The sequence below is a fragment of the Martes martes genome (assembly GCF_963455335.1).
Source record: "Martes martes genome assembly, chromosome: 15".
Classification (NCBI taxonomy): domain Eukaryota; kingdom Metazoa; phylum Chordata; class Mammalia; order Carnivora; family Mustelidae; genus Martes; species Martes martes.
In genome coordinates, this window is record NC_137903.1 from 67,291,742 (window position 1) to 67,312,417 (window position 20,676).

Sequence of the window (20,676 nt, forward strand, 5' to 3'; positions counted from 1 at the left end):
AAGCTTGGAGTCCGCATTTAGAAAGTTCAGAGGTCTCCTTGTCTTCTTGGAATTGGGTGTTTCCCTAAATGTCAATAACAAGACAAATGCTGGTGATTTTGACTGAGACAATGGTTGACGATTTCTGATGAAACAGTGTTTTATTTATTTATTTACTTTTAAGTAAGCTCTATGCCCTGTGTGGGGCTTGAACTCATGACCCTGAGATCAAGAGTCGCATGCTCTACTGACTGAGCCAGCCAGGCGTCCTGAAAACTTATTTTAAATAGTCTATTACCATAGCAATCAGAAAATAGTCCTAGTGACTAATATAGTAAAAAACAATTTTAAAGGTTAGGTTAAGCAAGGTGTTTCCTATGCAAACCAAGGGATTCTGTTTTATGACCCTTCCGCCCATGGGCACCTCAGCTCTTCACGGCATGTTTCCTAAGTGATCATTTTGGGGAATCAGTCTCTAATCACCAAATTTCATGAGAATATTTCTAAGTCAAAGTCAGACATCTGATTAATTTAAACTGGGCAATATCCTTGAAACTGAGAATTTGTCATTTGTAAAAGTTATTTCTTTCTTCAGGGCAGATAACAGGCGGGGAAAAAAAGTGTCCTCCTATCTACACGTTCCCTGTGATCTAGCAAGTTACCCTTCCTGGACTTTCAGACAGGATCAAGTTTCCCCTGCTCTGTGCACTAATTCTTCTTTTACCACAAAACAGTGCATTATAATTGTTTTTCTACTTATCAGTTAGCAAATAAAATCTCAAGCATGACTGTAACATACTGAAAGGCAATCATCTTATTCTGCTCGACATTTAATAAATACTTGTTGAATTTGTTGAGTGGTTGGATTATTGAATGAAAATTAAAAGTAAGTGAGTCAGCATGGAATATCGTAAGCTCATCTGTGAACAAGTGCGAATTAAAGTCAGAAGAATGTCCTGAGGAGCAGAATAGGCAGAAATCACCGTGGGCTGAAGTCGTTGCAGGTTTCTTTATAGGGGGTGGACAAGAACATGGCATTGGAGGTTGGATATGGTCAAGTAGAGCTGAATTACAGTTAAGTGACTGGACACAGTTGAGTAGAGGATACTGTCTGGCAACCATCAGTGGCAGAGAAGACTTGGGCAAGAGGCACAGGACCAGCACGTGGACAAGTACTGGGGTGGAATTAGGGCCATGCAGTCAGGTTGAAGTATAATGAGGGAGAACTTTGATGCCCTGGCTAAGGAGTCAGAGCCTTTTTTCTATGTATAATGGGAAAACATTAAAAATATTTAACTGTGCAAGTAATGTGCTACAAATTCAATTTAAGGAAAATTTATCTTGACACGGAATGCAGAATGTTTTGGATGGAGGAGAAAGTACAGCAGAAAGAAAGTAGTTTGGTGTCTCCCATGAGGTGTGAAGGGAAGGCTTAGATTTGGCAAATGGCTTGGAGAAGATAGAAGCCAATGGTGGTGATACAGCAGGTTAGGGAAGAGATGATTCACAAGTCCTTTTCTTCAAAGGAGTTGTGTGCTTGAATTCCTGGTGGGCTCTGGGGACATCTCTCCCTGCATTCTTTATATGCAACAAGTCTCAATGTCCTTCATCAATTCTAAATCAAGACCTTAAAATCCTTAAGATTAGGAGTTTACTTCCTTCCTTCTTTCTTTTCTTCCTTCTTTCCTTCCATCCTTTCTTCTTTGTAGTACAACAGATGTAACCTGGTGGACTGGAAACTCAGGCAGAACCTAATGCTGTAGTCTTGAAGCAGCATTTCTTCCTTTCTGGGAAACAACAGTTTTTGCTCTTAAGACCTTCAACTGATTGGGTGATGTTCATTCACATTATCGAAGGGAGTTTCCTTTACTTAAAGTCAACTGATTTTGTATAACTATAGTTCAGCTCTAAACGTTGGATACTGACGTTGGTACAATGCACAGCTTCGTCAGATTTCACCAGTTGTTTTTTTTTTAAAAGATTTTATTTATTTATTTGACAGAGAGAGAGATCACAAGTAGGCAGAGAGGCAGGCAGAGAGAGCGGGAAGCAGGCTCCCTGCTGAGCAGAGAGCCCGATGCGGGGCTCGATCCCAGGACGCTGAGATCATGACCTGAGCCAAAGGCAGAGGCTTAACCCACTGAGCCACCCAGGCGCCCCTCACCAGTTTTATATACGTGTGTGTGTGTGTGTGTGTGTGTGTGTGTGTGTGTTCTACGCAGTTTTGTCACACGGATAGATTCATGTAACCACCACCACAGTTAAGAACAGAACTCTTCAACCATACGGCTCTCTTTTATTGCCTGATGCTTATACTCTACCTTATCTCACTCTCCATCCCAAATTATAGGCAACCACTAATCTGTTTTGTTTTTATTATTTTGTTATTTTAAATGTTTCATAAATAAAGTCAATATATACCATTTGGCAATGGCTTTTTAAAACTTCACTCAGCATTAATTCCCTTGAGATCATCCATGTCACTGCATGTATAAATCAAATTGTAGCTCATAACTACATTTCTTTTTATTTCTGAGTAGCATTCCATTGAAAGGATGTACCACATTTGTTTAACCCTCCACCTGCTAAAGGACATTTGAGCGGTTTCCAGTTTTTTATGAAGGATGTTTCTACAAACATTCATATACAAAGTTTCTGTGTCAATAGATCTTTTTTCCATTTCTCTGGGGTAAGTGCTCAAAGTTCACTTGCTGGGTTGCGTGGTAAGTCCATGTTTAGTCTAAGAAACTGCCAGGCTACCTCCAGGATGTCCTTACCATTTTGCGGGCCCATCAGCCTTCGGTTACTCTCCTCTCCTAACCTTCAGAACTGTGCTTCCAATTACCTCGATGTCCCATATGCTCGAATTCAGCTTGTTGAAACTTGAGCTCATACCTTCCCCTACAGACCAGTAATCCCGTCTTTGCTGGGTGGACTAACAACCCTTTCCTACCCAAACCAAACACCGAGAGCCATCTGGATTCCTCTCTCACACCTAATTACTTGTGCCAAATCCACCACTGAGGTTGGTCAATTTTATCTTTTACCTCTCAGACAGAAGGGAAGACAGACCATCATCCATCAGAAATCACGATGACCTGTGTTCACATTAGGTTGTCCTAACTTGGGGTACTTTTGTCAAGTTAAGAGCAGGTATTTTTACAGTTGGTATTTATATTAATGCCTGAAGCAAAGAAAGTGAAAAAGATTAGCTGCTCACCTATAAGTAGGTCTAAATTGCCAAGTGAACTCAAATCCCTCCATATGGTAGCAGCTGGGAAAACATAGACCTCTTCTTGGCAGAGCTCTAGCCTCAGACTTGGGTAAAACTACAAATGAATACAATTATATTTATAAAACAACTTATTTTAGCTGTGTGGATAATCAAGTGTTTATAGGATAGTCTGCGGGCTTGGGTCCACTGTCAGTTATGGTCATTTGTAAAACAGTCCCTAAAATAATTGCCCAGGAGTTTAGTTAGTAACAATTGTGCTTTGGTGACATAGTTACTAAGTGTCTGTATTTAAGATTTCTGAAGGAAATTTTCAAGTGGTTTGTGAGATGGGCCAGAACGTGCTTGCTCCTGCTCAGCGCTTGGGGCGCTCTATAGAATTTGAGAGTCATGACTCACTGCTGTTACTAGCTACCCTTACCTGGAGTCCACCGCATGACTCCAGACCCCAAACTAGATTTTCCTTGTCCAGGGAACAAACTATCCTTGGACCAAGCCTCAGTGGCATGACTTAATATTAATCAAGTTGATAATCTGAAATAAAGTCCTGCTGAGATGTAAAATACGGAAATACACAACACGGAGTCAGGTGGAAATCCACATAGTGGCTTCCGAGAGATCCCTCTCTTCCAGTACTCCCTCCTAGTTGCATAACCATTTTCACTCCTAGTGGAAAAACCATCGACTCTTCTGCTCTTAGTATAAATGTCTATTAAGAAGTTGCTTATGTTGAGAGAAATCACCAATCCAGTGTCCCCAGAGACTGTGTAGTGTGACTGCTTGGCATAATTATAGAGGAGGAAGCCAACTCAGCTTCGTAACAATAGGCAATATGTTCAGGAAATCCCCCATTGAGGCTCATTTCCAACCGGTTTTGCTCAACTAGAGCTAAGGGACACTGAAGTCCTTGGAAGTTGCAGCCATTATTACTGTTATGTCCTTCCTTGGGAACAGGCTCCACCAAGCTGCTGTGACTGCAGTCGAGGACACGTGGGGAACGAAGCCAGTTTCCTATCTCTTGTCCTCCTGCTTGAGCATAACTCATTTTCAGTCCCATTTTTCTTCCTAGCCACTCAGGGTCCAGCTCTGAGTTTCCTGTGGATAGACTGGACACAGAGTGAGCCTAAGAAAGCGAGGCTGCAGGTCTGGACGTAATATTTGCCATAGAGGCAGCTCATCCTCTGAGAAGCTTGCCCTGCCCTAGGCCCAGAGATCTGCAAAATCTTCAGGGGGGAACTCACTATCCGAATTCTTTCTAGACTGGCTTTCCATTGCTGCAGTAATACGTCACCACAAATTTAGCCGCTTATGATACAAATTTATGATCTTGCAGTTCTGCAGGTCAAACGCCTGACAGGGTCTCACCGGGCTAGAATCCAGGTGTCAGGGGGCTGCATTTCTCCCTGAAGGCTCTAGGGAGAGATCCATTTCCTTGCTTATTGGAGTTGTTGGGAGAATTCGGTTTTTTGAAGTCCCTGCTTTCTTGCTTGTTGTCAGCTGCGCGCTGTTCCCAGTTCCTCAAATCTACATTCCTTGGCTCGTGCTTCCCTTCCTCCATCTTCAAGGCCAGTAGTAGTGGGTGTACTCATTCTGTCACTTTGAATCTCCTCCTTTGTCCTCTGTCTCATCTCTTTACAACCTAGGTAGTAAGGTTTCCTGCTTTTAACGTCTCGTGTGATTAGTCTGGGCTCACATGGGCATTCTGGGACACCCTCACAATGTCAGAGTCTGTACCCTTAGTCATACCAGCAAAGTCCCTCTTGCCATGCAGTGCAACATACAAGACTCGGGGATTCGAGTCTGGGTATTTTGAAAGGAGGGAGTCCATTACTCTGCCTCTACATTATCTAAAAGAAAGGATTCGTCATTGATTTAGTCAACAAATATTTATTTAGCGCTTATTATATGCGAGACAGTTTGCAAGGCACTGGACGTTCTGTCCTGTTCAATTTGGGAACTGTGAGAGGCGATGGAGAGGTTGTGCACTGAGAAAATCTACCCCCTGAATGTCCTCTTGAGCCGCACTCATGCCGTCTACAAGAGGAGGACTGGGAAGGAGCTGATGAGGTAGGAGGCCCTTAGACAACCACAGTAGTGGGTGTGATTACCTTTCTCTGACCCCCACGCTGATCCAACTCAGTTTTCACGGGTGAGGGCCTGGGTGTGACGTGAGGAGTTGGTAATGTGGGAGTGCTGCCGAGAGAGTGACCCTTAATTCAGAAAGAACTCACGGAACAAGACGTAGAAGCTTCCGTGTGTGGCACGGGGTCGCGCTCGCACGCGTCCATAGGCTTTGCTCTTTGAGACCTTACAGTGCAGGTCAGAAGACATGACACTAAGTTGGTTTGATGTCAGGGCAGAGCACTAGTTCATTTAATTAAAGCGGAAGTCGCGCTTCAGCTCATTTGCAGAGTGAAGAGGGCACAACCGGCGTGAGCTAGTGCCCCGCGGGCACCTGCTTCTTCCTCCACCGGCTGCTCGCCGAGGCTTGTGCTCTTCCTCTCGCTCTGGAAAACAAAGAAAGAAATAAAATCTTACAAAAAATATTTTAAAAAAATACAAAATAAATATAAAATATGTTTTTTAAAAATGCTATTGCTGCTGTTTCCGGAGCACCTACTCTGTGCCAGACACCGGGCCAGGCTACGTTAGCCGTCTCTCGTCTTCCCGGCCATCCAATAAAACAGGCATTGTTATTTTTGTTCCACGGACGAGAAACTTGTTATGGGCAGATAGTAAATCAATTTCTCAAGGCCATTCAGCTAATAAGTGAGAATCGGAGGTTCGAGCCTGAATTTTCTGCCTGCAAGGACCAGTACTTTTTAGTTTATACTACATGCCACTGTTTACTAATAAACAGCAGTATTTTTCCCCTTTAGAAATACCACAAGGGGACATTGTACTTAACAATATGGGGGACACTTGATCATAGTCAGTGAGTCTACAAGCACCAAAGAATCTGACATAGGAAATAAGGAAATAAGAAGAACATGGCCGAGGAAAACGGGAAATAAGGAAGTACGTAGGAAGTGGCTGGAAGTCCTTTCCAAAGAAAAATGCTGTTCAGAAACCGGTTATATTTAGAGGTTTCCAGCTTCCAGCCACGGAGCTGTAGGTCTAGCAGAATAACTCTCCCCCAGACAACGACTGTTAGTTCCGGACTCTGGAGAGCGGCCCATGCGGGTGGGCATCGCAGCGGTGTCTGCAACGGGAGGGAGGAAGGACACAGAGATGAAAAACATTTCCTTTTTTTTTTTTTTTTTTTTTCCAGATTTTTTTTTTTTTAACCTCAGAGCAAGTTAAAATTTAGATAGAAAAATCCAAAATCTTATCAGCCTAAAGAATCAGAGGGCAGAATTCAGGGCAGTCATAGGAGCAGGAAGGGTGAAATCCAGAAAATGAGACATCTTGGGAGCAGGAGCCCCCAATTCTGCATATAATAAGTCCAAATCTCTAACTTACCTGTGACCTACAAACAGAACCGGTTTTCCAAGAGATGGTGTGAACACGTGCATGTCAGACACTAAGCAAGTTTTCTTTTGAACAGTGTAAAGTTCAGCATTTCCTGAGGGCTCGGTGGTGCAGGATGGAGATGAGAAAATAGGCTGAAGTCACATTTCAGGACAGACTTTGTCAGTCCATACTCTGAACCCGGAATGTGCCAGTGGGGTTAGACCACCAGTTCTCATATCGTGTCTCCGAAGAACTTTACCAACGTAATGATAATAGCAATGTTCCTGCATTTGCCCTATAGACCTTACGAACCCTTGAGAGGCAGTGGGGTATGGATTAATATTCCCATTTTACAGACAAAGAAACTGAGGTTCAGAGAACACAATGTGCCCAGAGTCACACTGTAAATGGCAGAACAGGAGCTTAATGCAGATCTACATTCAGTTGACTGGGCAAGAAAGACTGAAGGCAGATTAAACAGCACAGTCAACAGCTCGGAGCAAGCTGGCTGCCTCTCCTCTTTCTCCACTCATGGAACGGTAAGCAAAGTACAGTGAAAAGGGAGAACTTGGGTGGGAAGGAATTAGCAAATAGCTCTTCCTGATGGAGGCATCTGCTTCTGAATTCTCACGTGGTTGTCTGTCTGTCTGCTCTGGAACAGCCGTCTTTCCTAAGATCCTTTCTTTCCCAGTGGCTGGTGCTGCCACCTCCATGCTGGACCTCCCAGGGGGCACTGATCCCTCCCCACCCCTTGCCTTACTGTGCTTGGGTATGAGAAAAAAAGTTGATAACCGATTACTATCTTCCATGTGATAGTGACTAAGCTAGATTCTTTAATATCATCTCATCAAAACTGGAATTAATGTCCTCATTTTACACACAAGGAAACTACCAGAACTCAGGAAGAATAGAATAATCAAACCTGTCTCTTGTTCCCTTGCAGTGATAAATTCTTTGGCATTTTATTTTTATTTTTTTTAAAGATTTTTTAATTTCTTTATTTAACAGAGAGAGAGATCACAAGTAGGCAGAGATGCAGGCAGAAAATGAGAGAGGGAAGCAGGCTCCCTGCTGAGCAGAGAGCCCAATGCGGGGCTCGATCCCAGGACCCTGAGATCATGACCTGAGCCGAAGGCAGAGGCCTAACCCACTGAGACACCCAGGCGCCCCAATTCTTTTGCATTTTAAAATTAAAATGGTGCATCGGGGCGCCTGGGTGGCTCAGTGGGTTAAAGCCTCTGCCTTCGGCTCAGATCATGGTCTCAGGGTCCTGGGATCAAGCCCCGCATTGGGCTCTCTGCTCAGCAGGGAGCCTGCTTCCCTCTCTCATTCTCTGCCTGCCTCTCTGCCTACTTGTGATCTCTGTCTGTCAAATAAATACAATCTTAAAAAAAAAATTAAAATGGTGCATCAAGTATTAAAGAAAATATTAAAACAGCAAAATCAACTATAATTCCTCATTCTAACAACTACATTTTGTGTATCCTTAGGTACACATATTTTGCTAGAAGTTGTAATTGGATGCATATAAATTTTATGTTCTGCTTTTAAAATTTAGCATCAGAATTAACCTTCCACATTACCACAATCTTCACAGTAGACATTTTAGTGGCTGCATAGTAAATTATTTCCCTAATGGACATTTAGGTTCTTTCCAGTATTTGGTTGCCCAAATCAAATTGTTATGTTTTGTGCTAATAGCATTTTGTTACTATTTTATTATTTCCTTAGAATAAATTCTCAAGAGTCTTATTATTGAATAAAAGGGTATAAACATTTTTTATAGCCCTTTCCACATTACTAGGGAAAAGACCTTTATGAATCTAAGTGACACACGCAAGTAAGTGTAGAGTTAGACATTTTCAAAAGAAACCCTGCTGTTTTCCATTTCTGGCAATACGATGAACCTCCAAATTAAAGTAACTAACAGACTGAATAAAATATGAGAACTATCTTCTTAAAAATTACTGACCTGACAAGAAAGTAAGGAATCTAACATCCTCAAATTAAAATCAACAACCCCAGAAAGTAAGTAATAAAGCTGATCTTCGCCTTAAGGGGCTTGTTCAACACAAAAGAAAACTACATTGATGGGGTTGTATTCTTCCCAGTGTATCATTTTAGGAGACACATGATTTAATTTGATCCATTTGGTTATGTTGAGTTTGATCATTAGAATAAGGCAGTATCCATCAGATTTCTCCATTGAAAAGGCACCTTTCTCATTGATAAATAATAAATTATCTGTAGCGTGTATCTTGAGAATACCTTGAACACCATAAATACCTTGTCCCAAACTATCTTTACTCAATGGTAGTACAGCCATTAATAGTAGTCTTGCCTGAAAGAAGGTGATTTTTCCCATCATTTAACTATTGTCAGATTCAAACTGTCTCAACCAATTTGCACTTCTACCAGGAGGATGTGAGAGTTTCCAATATTCCATATCTTCACCAAGCTTGCTACGGTCAGGCTGACGGAGTTCTATCATCTCAATGGAGATGGGATCGTATTTTCTATAAACTGATGGTTAGATTTAGAGGCTTGTTCTAGATTCCGTTCATGTATTTAGTCACGAATACTTCATACATGATGGTGCATACTTCCTATTCTATCATATCAAGGGGTGCATGAATGTTTGGCTGTCATTCAATGGGTTCAAATGTGGTCGACCTGATCAACCAACAGACCAATAAGGTTTCTCATTAAAAAAAAAAAAAATCCACAAAACTTCGCATATGGTATTATCTATTCTTTTTACAAAACAGAAGGTTTTATATGTGTATCCATATGTCTTTAAAATGTCTGTATTGCAATGGAACACTATGCAGCCATCGAAAGAAATGAAATCTTGCCATTTGCAATGACATGGATGGAACTAGAGGGTTTTATGCTGAGTGAAATAAGTCAACCAGAGAAAGACAAGTATCATATGGTCTCTCTGATATGAGGAATTTGAGAGGTAGGATGGGGGGACTTGTGGGAGGTAGGGAGGGAAACAATGAAACAAGATGGGATCAGGAGGGAGAAAAACCATGAGACTCTTAATCTCACAAACTGAGGGTTGCCAGGGGTAGGGGGGTAGGGAGAGGGTGGTTGGGTGATGGACATTGGGGAGAGTATGTGCCATGGTGAGTGTTGTGAAGTATGTAAGCCTGACGACTCACAGACCTGTACCCCTGGGGCAAATAATACATTATATGTTAATAAAAATAAGTAATTAAAAAATAAAATGCCTGTATTGATTAATATAATTGTCTTTTGCAAAACAATTTTTCCTCCAGTTCTGTCATTTCTTCTTTATTATTTAATATTCTTCAGTAAGTGAGAACTTCTCCTTCCTTTTTTCTCTATGGGCCTTGGATTCTTTTTTATTCAATGTATTATAATCTATTAATCTCAATATTCTTTTTAATGCTCAAATTGTCCCAAATTTCACCAGTGAGGATTACTTCAAGCTGTCTCATGTGTCCTTTTGACATGTTTCCCTAAGTTTTTGTGTACTTGCTTATTTCTGGCACAGCAAGAAATCCCAGGCTCACCTTGTACATTACTTGTCCCGGACCTGAAGTCAGTCATTTCTCCAAGGAAACCTTGTTCGTTTAGAGAAATGTACTTAGAAATCAAGTTCCGTGCAACAGATGCACTTATTTCCAGTGGGATATCACTGAGTCTAGGCCCCATCAGTGGATAGAACTAGGACTAGATAGAACTAGATAGAACTAGAACTAGGATAGAAACAATGACTCTATATAGATATCTCACCACAGGGTCTTTCTCTCATTTGTCAAATCCACATTTATATTTCTCTTCTCCCACAGTGATAATCTTAATTACTGATAACATCAATGCATTTATTCATTTACTCAATCCTGTACTACACAAAAGCAGTTTCTGGATTAGTGCATCAATGTTATTATCAATAAAATCCTACAAGCTAAAGTCCAAGATATCTTTGTAATTCTTTTTGTCCTTAGACTATATCCACTGAGCATGGACAGTCAGGGTACTATGTTCCACTGGTATTTGGATTGGCTCTTTTTTCTTCTTTTTTGAGTTTATGTTAGTTTATTTTTATTTTTGAAGATGCAAATGTAAATATGGTCTCCCATTCAAAACCATATGTAGACACATATTCAAAGAAGCCTCATTCTCTTCCACTAACAAGGAGATGACCAATCTCATTCGTTTCTGATTTAATTTCTTGCGACTACTATTGCAAAAAAGCAGATGCACACATATTTATCTTATTTCCCTTCTTCTACGCTAAAGGTGGCATACTATACACCCCTTGGCACCTTGAGTTTGTAAAATTAACAACATAATTGAACAACACTCCATTGTAAATATGTATTATTGTCTACTCATTATGTTTCCTCTTTTGTCCATTTAGAATATTCCCAATATTTTGCCATTAAAATTATACCCTAACATGCAAACTTGTGCATATATACTTTTATACTGTTGAAGTGTATCTTTACCCCAAATTCCTAGAAGTGAGATTGGTTAATTAAAGAATAAATGCATTGTGTAGTTTTGCTGCATATTGTCACATTTCCGTCTCTAAGGGTGGTCCCATCTGCACCAGCAACATAGGAAAATGATGTTTCCCCTCAGCCTCACCAAAAGAGTGTGTTGTCAAGCTTTTGAGAGACCCCTCCCCTCTTCAAATAGTTTGATCTCATATGGTCCCAATTCTGCTTCTTCCTCCCACCTTCCATGACTCTTTTTTGCTTTGTTAGGACTTGGTTTGGTTCTGTTAACTCTTCAGAAATAGCACAACCTGAGGAGTCTATCATATTTGCCTTGGAATTTTTACATCTGCAACATTTTGAGAGAGTCTGCTTATTTGTACCTAGTTTGGTCTAAGGCAGGAAGGCTCTGCTGCATAGTCTTAGGATATCCAACCAAATAAAAACAGTTCTAAAAATGATTAGTTCTGAAAAAGTCACACGCTATTATGCTGAGCTTTGCAAAAGCAAAGCCAAATTTCTTCTGGGATCAATCACTCAGCAAAACAAATCTCAAAATAAGTTTCTCCTGCCTTGAACTTTTACATGACTATGTACAAAAGGGAAAATGAGTGTCCAAGCCAACGCCAAAGGTTGTAAGATTGATGGGAAAAAATGATAGGAAAACATTTTATATTTCTGCTTATGTAGGTAGGAGGTTGGAGAATCTTACTCTTGTACAAAATGTTTTTCTTATTTTTATCAACAGGATTATTTTCATTAGAAGAGAACCAATGTTTACAGAAATGCTTGTCTATACAGTGGGCCCTTAGCTTACAAAAGCAACTTATTTGCAGATTTGAGTGAATGAACATGCCATTTGGTAATTTATAATTTTGCTAAGACTGGAATTTGAATGGTTTACACAGCACACAAGAAAAGCAAGTACACATTGGTAGAATGTCCCCTCGCTAGTGGCTGAGTCATTCTCTCTAGGGCTGTGAGTTTTAATTATATACACAGAGATTAAGGAGAAAGGGTAAATGCGGTACATTTTAATTTAGATTGTGCCCAATATTCTGCTATTAAAAATTATGGCCATAGTAAATAACCATAAAGTATTATGGTACATACTTTTTTCAAACTGTTAGAGGTGCATCAGAGAATGGGGTTGTAGGGGAAAGTATCTATAATCAAGTGGATTGGGAACACACATCCACTCTTCTGAAGGACTTCTCAGAGCCTTTAACATGCTCTTCAAGACTCTCCAAGAAGAGAGCCGCGTTATGCAGTGTTTCCAAAGTTATATGCCTGTGATGTTTTTTTCCACATCTGTGGAAAGTAGACTTCTGGGGAAAATAGTCTGTCCACATATTTTGCTGTGGTGCAAGTATACAGCTGGGAACTCTGGCCTTGATACCCGCTTCACAGGCAGGTCCGAGTCTCCCTCCGGAGTTCAGTCCGTCCTCTCCAGACCTTCCAGACCGCTGTACTGCTTTACCACGGGCAGTCTTTCCTATTTCTTTTCCTTCATTCCATCCGGGATCTGTTTCCCAAGAAAAGAGCTTCACAACGCTAGCAGGGAAATTTACTTCATGTATTTTTTTTTTTTTAACTTCTTTTCAGCCTAACAGAATTCATTGTTTTTGCACCACACCCAGAGCTCCATGCAATCCGTGCCCTCCCTAATACCCACCCCCTGGTTCCCCCCAACCTCCCACCCCTAACCCTTCAAAACCCTCAGGTTGTTTTTCAGAGTCCATAGTCTCTCATGGTTCACCTCCCCTTCCAATTTCCCTCAACCCCCTTCTCCTCTCCATTTCCTCATGTCCTTCATGTTGCTTGTTTTGCTCCACAAGTGAGTGAAACCATATGATACTTAACTCTCTCTGCTTGACTTATTTCACTCAGCATAATGTATTTTTACTCTAAAAAAAAAAAAAACAACCCCACAGCATTACAATGTAGAAAGAATTTCCATTTTACAGATACCATATTATTTTACAGAGGATGAACCTGAACTTCAGAGAGATTTAATATCTCACTGAAAATCACAGCCCGTTTGTGGCATCATTTAAAATGTTTGTTTTGTTGATTTGCCTAACTACAATGACCAGATTTTTCTTCTGCTTTTCTCTGCTTCCCAGTAATTCAGCAAAGCCAAGACATTAGTCAATCATCTATTAGATACAGAAAACCCAAAATAATGTATTTTTGCTTCACTTTTCTGAATATTTCAAGGGAGGAAAGTGACTCATTTCTGATCACTCCAGATAATCGCCTTATATCTCTGAGTTTTTTGTTGGTGGGAATTATGGCCGGCTCACAGTCCCATCGGAGAAAGTGTTTCATTTCCCCAAGTCAGAGGAGGCTCTCTTAATTAAGGGAAACATTCCACTTGTTAGACTCATAAAGACGCTCCCATGCTAATTACCTTTAGCCAGACTGACTGGAGGCACCTTTCTGGAAGATAAAGCGATAAAACCGAGCTTCTTAAAAAAGCATTGTTCATCTCTTCCTCTCTTCCTATCTACTAGAAGCAGAGATGAGGCCTTGCTAGTTTATGAAACGGCCCTCTCTATTCCTGTAACATTCCCCAGGGGATGACCTGTGGGTTTTCGAGCTCTGTTTTCTCTCCAAAATCAACACTGTTGAACAAGGAAAGGAACCTCTAACCATCCAAGGTCAAGGAAGCCAACATCCAGAGAGCAAGGAAATTCTGTTTGGAAAGTTAGCCCCAAATCTTCTTCCTCAGTCTTCCTTCTGGACAATGTCTGCATGCTCTCGTTGTCAGATTTATTATTTCTTCCCTCTGCATGCTCTGCTCCACACAAACATTAACTTAGCCCCTGCACCACTGGCAAACAAGGTGAAGGGGATGCGTCTGACCGCCTGGCTCCTAGGTCATACACAGATGGCTCTTGTCTGTGGAAAAGGCACAGTGGTGCACGTGCAGAGGCAGGGCCAGGAGGGCTGGCTTGGTGTGGGAGGGGTCCAGACCAGGCTCCTTCTTTCTAGACATCCTTATCATAAAAGAGATTGGTTTCCTACTTTTGTTCGAGTATTGTCCCGTTTTGACATGAACCATACAACTTCCCAGAATTAGCTGGGGAAGCTTCCACATATTCTAGTAAAATTTTAAGTGTTGTTTTTTTTTTTTTTTTTGTAAGTAGGCTTCATGCCCAGCATGGAGACCAACACAGGGTTTGAACTCATGACTCTGAGATCAAGACCTGAGCTGAGATTAAGGGCTGGATGCTTAACCCAGGCACCCCAGAATTTTAGGATATTTTAAAGAAGGTTTGTAAATGCTATAGTTCAGAATGATTCCTTATTGAGAAAAATGTCCTACTGGTTTTTAGAAATAAAAACACTTCTAATAATCGAGCCTTATTATTTTCAGTATGGACATGTTCCCCTAAAGGAGTTCTTGCTTTCCTATGATCTGACTACAGGTAAGCCCTCAGCATGAAGAGGGATGTACAGAAGGGTCATCAAACCTCTCACTGAGCTTCTCAAAGTTGGCATTCAGTTTGGTACTAGGAGATACTGAGGCTGGCAGTTTTTCCCATATGATTTTCTAACTTTACACTGTCCTTAAGAACCTAGATGTCCATCAACAGATGAATGGATAAAGATGTGCTGTATATACACAATGGAATGCCATGCGGCCATCAAAAATGAAATCTTGCCATTTGCAATGATGTGGATGGAACTAGAGGGTATTATGCTGAGCGAAATAAGTCAATCAGAGAAAGACAATCATCATATGATCTCACTGATATGAGGAATTTGAGAGGCAGGGCAGGGGATCGTGGGGGGTAGGGAAGGGAAGAATGAAACAAGATGGAACCAGGGAGGAAGACAAACCATGAGAGACTCTTAATCTCAGGAAACAAACTTAGGGTTGCTAGAGGGGAGGGGGGTGGGAAGGATGGGGTGGCTGGGTGATGGACCCTGGGGAGGGTACGTGCTATGGTGAGTGCTGCGAATTGTGTAAGACTGATGATTCACAGACCTGTACCCCTGGAGCAAATAATACATTATATGTTCTAGATAAATAAATTAATAAATAAGAACACTTCCTTTTTAGGATGCCAACTATTCTGAAATCCATGATCAGGACGCAAAAGCAAGTGTTTTACATTTCAAGTGGCTTCATTCATTTCTTAATCTAACAAATATCTGTGATCATTTAGTAAAAGCCAGCCAAACTGGGAGCTGGGGAATGCAGCAACAAATAAAATAGTCTATGAGAAGGCATCGTTATGAAGTCCAGAATTACCCCCTTTTTTCAGTAAAAATTTGAACACAAGCACTAATGGGCAATAAATAAAACTGGGTTACAGCAAACATTGTGTGTTAGAAAATGACTCTATTTAGTCCGTCAGTCCTTCCACATCTCTCTTATTTAGAACTCAGCAAAAATAAAATTCCAGTTTATTTTTGGACAACAACATCACACAGGCCAAAAAATAAGCAGCAAGTTCATAGATCGAAAAAGGGAGAAAAAGAAACTTTTATCTTCGGCCTTGTTAACCATTTATACAAGCCACTACTGATAGGACAGCTAAGTATAACACACAAAAAAGTTACGGAATGCTCAGAGTAAGATTTGTTGTTGTTGTTGTGTTTGCTTTTTTTAATAAGTTTTATTTTTTTCCTTTGAGATGACAGCAAATATGACCACACCATAAGCAGAGTCAGAAGTAGGACAAAAAAACACGCACAAGGTTGGTCAGGTCATCTGAGATCCTTAAAAATGGCTGAACCCTAACAACATGTAAATATATATATATAAAAACATATAAAATGTAAATAAAAATTATAATTTTCCTTTTTAAAAGCACTTTCTTTTTTTTCTAAGATTTTATTTATTTATTTGACAGAGAGAGCAAGAGAGCACGAGCAGGGGGAACAGCAGAGGGAGAGGGAGAAGCAGACTCCCACCTGCAGCAGGGAGCCCGACATGGGGCTCGATCCTAGGACCCGGGGATCTGAACTGAAGGTAGATGCTTAACCATCTGAGACACCCAGGCACCCCTTTTAAAGTACTTTCAACAACAACAACAACAAAACATGGCCTTGGGATCTTGGTTCTTCTGTTTTCCCCTATTTCAAACCTATGCAGAAGTGGCAGACAGAGGAGCAACGAGGCAGAAGTTGGAGAGATTTGCGAGAGGGATTCAAGCCACCGCTGAGTTTGGAAGGTGAAGAGGTCATCAGCCAGGGCATGTAGGTGGCCCCTAGACACGGAGAGTGAACTCGTAGCTGACAGCCAGCAAGGAAACAGGGATCTTAGTCCTACATCCACCAAAGACTGGATTCTGTCGACCATCTGAATGACCTCGGAGGTAGATTCTTCCCAGTCTCCCAAGAGGAGCCCAGCTAGCTCACACGTTGATTTGACAATGTGAAACCCAGAGCACAGAAACCATCCACCATATTCCTGACCTACAGAAACGATGAACTAATAAATTTGGGTTGTTTTGGCCATCAAATTTACGGTAATTAGTTGCAGCAGTGACAGGAAAGGAACACAGCCATCTTGTCCCAACATGACAGACCGAGTTCAGATCATGTCATTTCCACCTGCGAGCACCTGACACTCCTTGTGGCGGGTTTTGTCCGGGCTCAGAAATCTACCCGGAGGTGCAGGGGCAGGGGAATTAACCACGTCCTCCCAGGGTCAGCCCTCAGCCCCGGACGGACTGGAATGGGTGGGTCCATCCCAGCTTCTGAACCCGCCTTGGGACTATTCTTAGCTGTCTCCAGAGCTCCCTGGCGGGGCTGAGGTCTTGTTCCCACGGTGGTAACCTGCTTATCAGCACGGCTTTACCAGGTTCCTTCCTCTCCCTGTCTTTCTTCCTTGCTCTCCGGCTGTGCTTCCTGGGATCATCTCCCAAATGAAGGACTTTCACCCACATCCCTGTCTTAGGGTCTACTTTGAAAAGATCCCAACCAAAGACACTGAACTTACAGGCCCAGCTGGGGTATGGGAAGTGAAAGAGGTTGCTTTAACATTCTTTTTTTTCCCACAAAAACTAAGGTGTATTTCCTGCTGGGCTTTCTGTCTGAGCAGGCATGGAAGGAACTCAAAGGATGTGGTCCTTAGAAGAGCACAAACGTGGATCTGAGTCCCTGCTGACCATTTAGGAACTCAAAAACACCACAGACACATTGTTTAACTTCTCTGGGTCTGTGTTTGTCCTCTAAAATGAAATTAGTAATGTCTCCTTTTATTTCGTTAAATTGGTACGAAGTGATGCATGTGAAGCACTTGGTATCTAGTAGGTCCTTTATATACGGTGTCGATATTGATTAGTACCTAACAACATCACAACTAGGAAAAATAATGAACGGTTGGGTTTAAACTGGTGCCTTTTCCTAGATTTATGCGGTATGTTGTAGTATATTACAGCAGCAAGGACTTCAGTGAAGCACCTTTGATTCTCAGATGGGAAATCTGGGGCTTTAAGAGACACAAACATCTTGCTCCAGGCCACAGGGCTAACCAGAGTGAGAGACCAATCCTTGTGGCAAATAGTGACCAGACCCCAACTTTTCTGAAACGAAGCCTGGAGAGCAAAGCTAAGAATAGCCCTTTAGGAAGCCTCTGTGTTACGGAATAAGCAGCGTCGGGTCCAAGGAAAACAAGCGAAGGGACTTTTCTGAAACCCAGGGACATTTTCTGCAGTCAGTCGCCCAGTGTCGGCAAACAGTCTGGCTACGCTCAGGAAAAGCTCTGTCAGTCCACCAGGCTGCCCACACTTGTTTCTTCCGCTTTGGGAATTCACCGCGGTTGGCTCATTTTGGAGATATTCCCATTAGTTCGTTCTTAGATCCCCAAACAGAAAACGGAAACTTCAAGATAAGGTGCTGCCAGAGAGGAAGCGAGGAAACACATCAACTGTGGACGTCTCAGAATCATCTAGGGAATTCATAATGGGGGTCAGTGGAATTGCAGGCTCCTTTTGAAGGAAGAGACGAGATTCACTGAATGTCTCCATACTTACATCACTTCTTCAGCAGTTTTGGTTAAAACCCACCTAATTTTCATGTCTAAGAACCCAGAGCTTCCACTCATCCCAAATATTCCTTGTTTGGGCCCAGCACTGCTACCAGTGGGGCCTCGAGCCTTCCAGCTGAGAGGTTCTCAGGATTAGCTACAGTGACATTTTGGTCAAAATATGGTACCTGGAACTGAGCACAGCCATAGGGTCTTCTTGATATCCTCTCCTCCATGCGGTGGGTCTGGGCTGTTACATCTCAAAGTCGCCTTTATGTCTTGGAATCACCTGAGATGTCCCATGATACTGTACATTCCTGGGCCCACCCAGACCCCCTGGGTCAGAGTCTCTGAGTGCTGGACCTGAAGGTTTGCATTTAAACAAGCTCTCTGCATGTGGGGTGGGGGCTCAGACTTACAGCCCGGGGCTCCTGCCTGACCTAGGTGTTCTGAGACAGCTACAAATGCCAAATGAGTGAACATGCCTTCCCGTGGAGTCTGTTCAGAGGGGACCAGACTGGTTTTCCATCAAATGGTCTTATGTTCTGACCAAACAAGAAATGCCATTTTATACCGTAATACTGTTCATTTCATTTCACAATTTTGGGTGTGCAAGACATATCATGTTTTTACTCTGTAGATAGAATTATATCCATATTGGGATTTCTTCTCCCTACATGAGACTCTGCAGAAGTACAGTAGCTGTTGGCAGAGTAGAACATTGGCAGAAGCTATCAAGGCTTTAAAACAAAAACAAAAACAAAAACAAAACACCCAGCCAAACTGCTCAGATGTAAAGGAACCAACCGAGAGCCTCGGGAGGGCCGGTGCCCCACCTCGCAGTGCCCTTCAGCAGTGAGGAACCAAAGCCAGATTCACACCTTGACCGTTGGTCTTCCCCTGTGGTTATGGCCGGTGCTACCTCCCGTTAAACCCAGTAGTCTCCTGCCTGTAGCTTTCATTTGTCCGTAGCTATTGGTAGTATACAGGATGGCTTTGGATAAAAATGGGACATTTGTCTCAGCAACCCCCAAATCCTCTTCCTGGCCATATCTCTCTCCCTTGGGGATGCCGAGGGGACCTGGGCACAGAAGGGAAAGTGGGTAAAGTCCTTAATGCCCATTAAAGGCTGGAGAGGAGAGGACAAACGACTCCCAGGAAAAAGGATGAAGAACTCAGGAAGTGTGGCGCTCACAGACAAAATAGCGCCGGTGGTGGCACCTGGGGTGAACCCATGTTTGCACCCTCTTTCCTCTTCCCTTAGCACCCTCTCCCCCAAGCGGAAACTGCAAATATGAAGCCAGAGCTGAAACCCAGCACTCTGGGGACAGCAGGCTGCATCTTCAGAGCCTGGAAGATTCTATGGGTCTCGAGGCACTTCTCGTCAGCCTGTGCCTCAGGACACATAGGTTTATTTGGCGGGGGGTGGGGGGGGGAGATAGTCACTCAACATCCCCAACTATTCAGTTCTCACTCCGTGTCTTCAACTCATCCTCCACCTCCAGCCAGTGGGGACCTCACCAGGTCCTGACCACCGCTGTCTCCCTCCTCCCCTCACTGTCCTCCCTCCTCCCCTCACTGTGCTGAGTCTCTCCACGAGAGGCAGACGGGCCTGTTCGTGGCCACGGCAGCAGGCCTGCGGCTGAAGAAAGCCGCTCAGCTCCCCGTCCCCACGTGTCTGAGTCTCTGGCCCAACCTCAGGGGCGTATTCTGGGAGAATACGAGGGGGTTTGGAATATCACACCTCTGATAAAGACAAATTATCTTCACTCTCTAATTACTCCCATGTCTTATTTCTCTTACCCCTCCTTCCGGTGTTGGGTTCTCTCCCCGAGGCTCTCTCCGTGTAAATTTAGCCACAGAGAGAACGACAAGAGGCATGGTTGGGGCTATTGCCCCCAAGGAAATGTCACTATGAAGAACAGAAGAAATGACATTATATATATCTCCTTCAATTGGATTTCGACTCAGGATTCTTCAAACTGTAATTTTTACTCCAAAAATAATAGAGGGCCATTGTCAAAGTTGGAAAACGCTGAAAATAACCAGGAAAAATATAAAACTTGCCTCAAGTCTTGCCATCCAGAGACAGCCACGGTTAACATCCTGGTTCAGTTTTGTTATTCTTTGTGCATTCATATTTTAAAACTGTTAAGTAAAATTGGAGTCAAGTAAATATTAGTACACAGAGTTTCCATCCTTATTTTTTTTTCACTGTACAAATCATGAATAAACATTTTCCAGACATGCACAACTAAGTCTGTTTCCCATTTTTGTTATTTTAAAGAAACAAGGCATTATTTCAAACATTTATCTGGGAGATACTATTTCTAGTAATTTTAGCTATAGCCGTGCACAGAATCTGAAGATTAGCTTACACCTTCTGACCCGTTCCTGTGAGACAGTACCTTAAAATGGGTTGCACTGGTAAGTGAGAGAAAAAACAAGACTGTCAGCGGTGCACTGTTGACAGCACAGATGAGAAATGAAGAACGGTGGTCCACAGTTACTAAAACCAAGGCGGAGTTTGCTTATTTCATGAAATTCTGGTT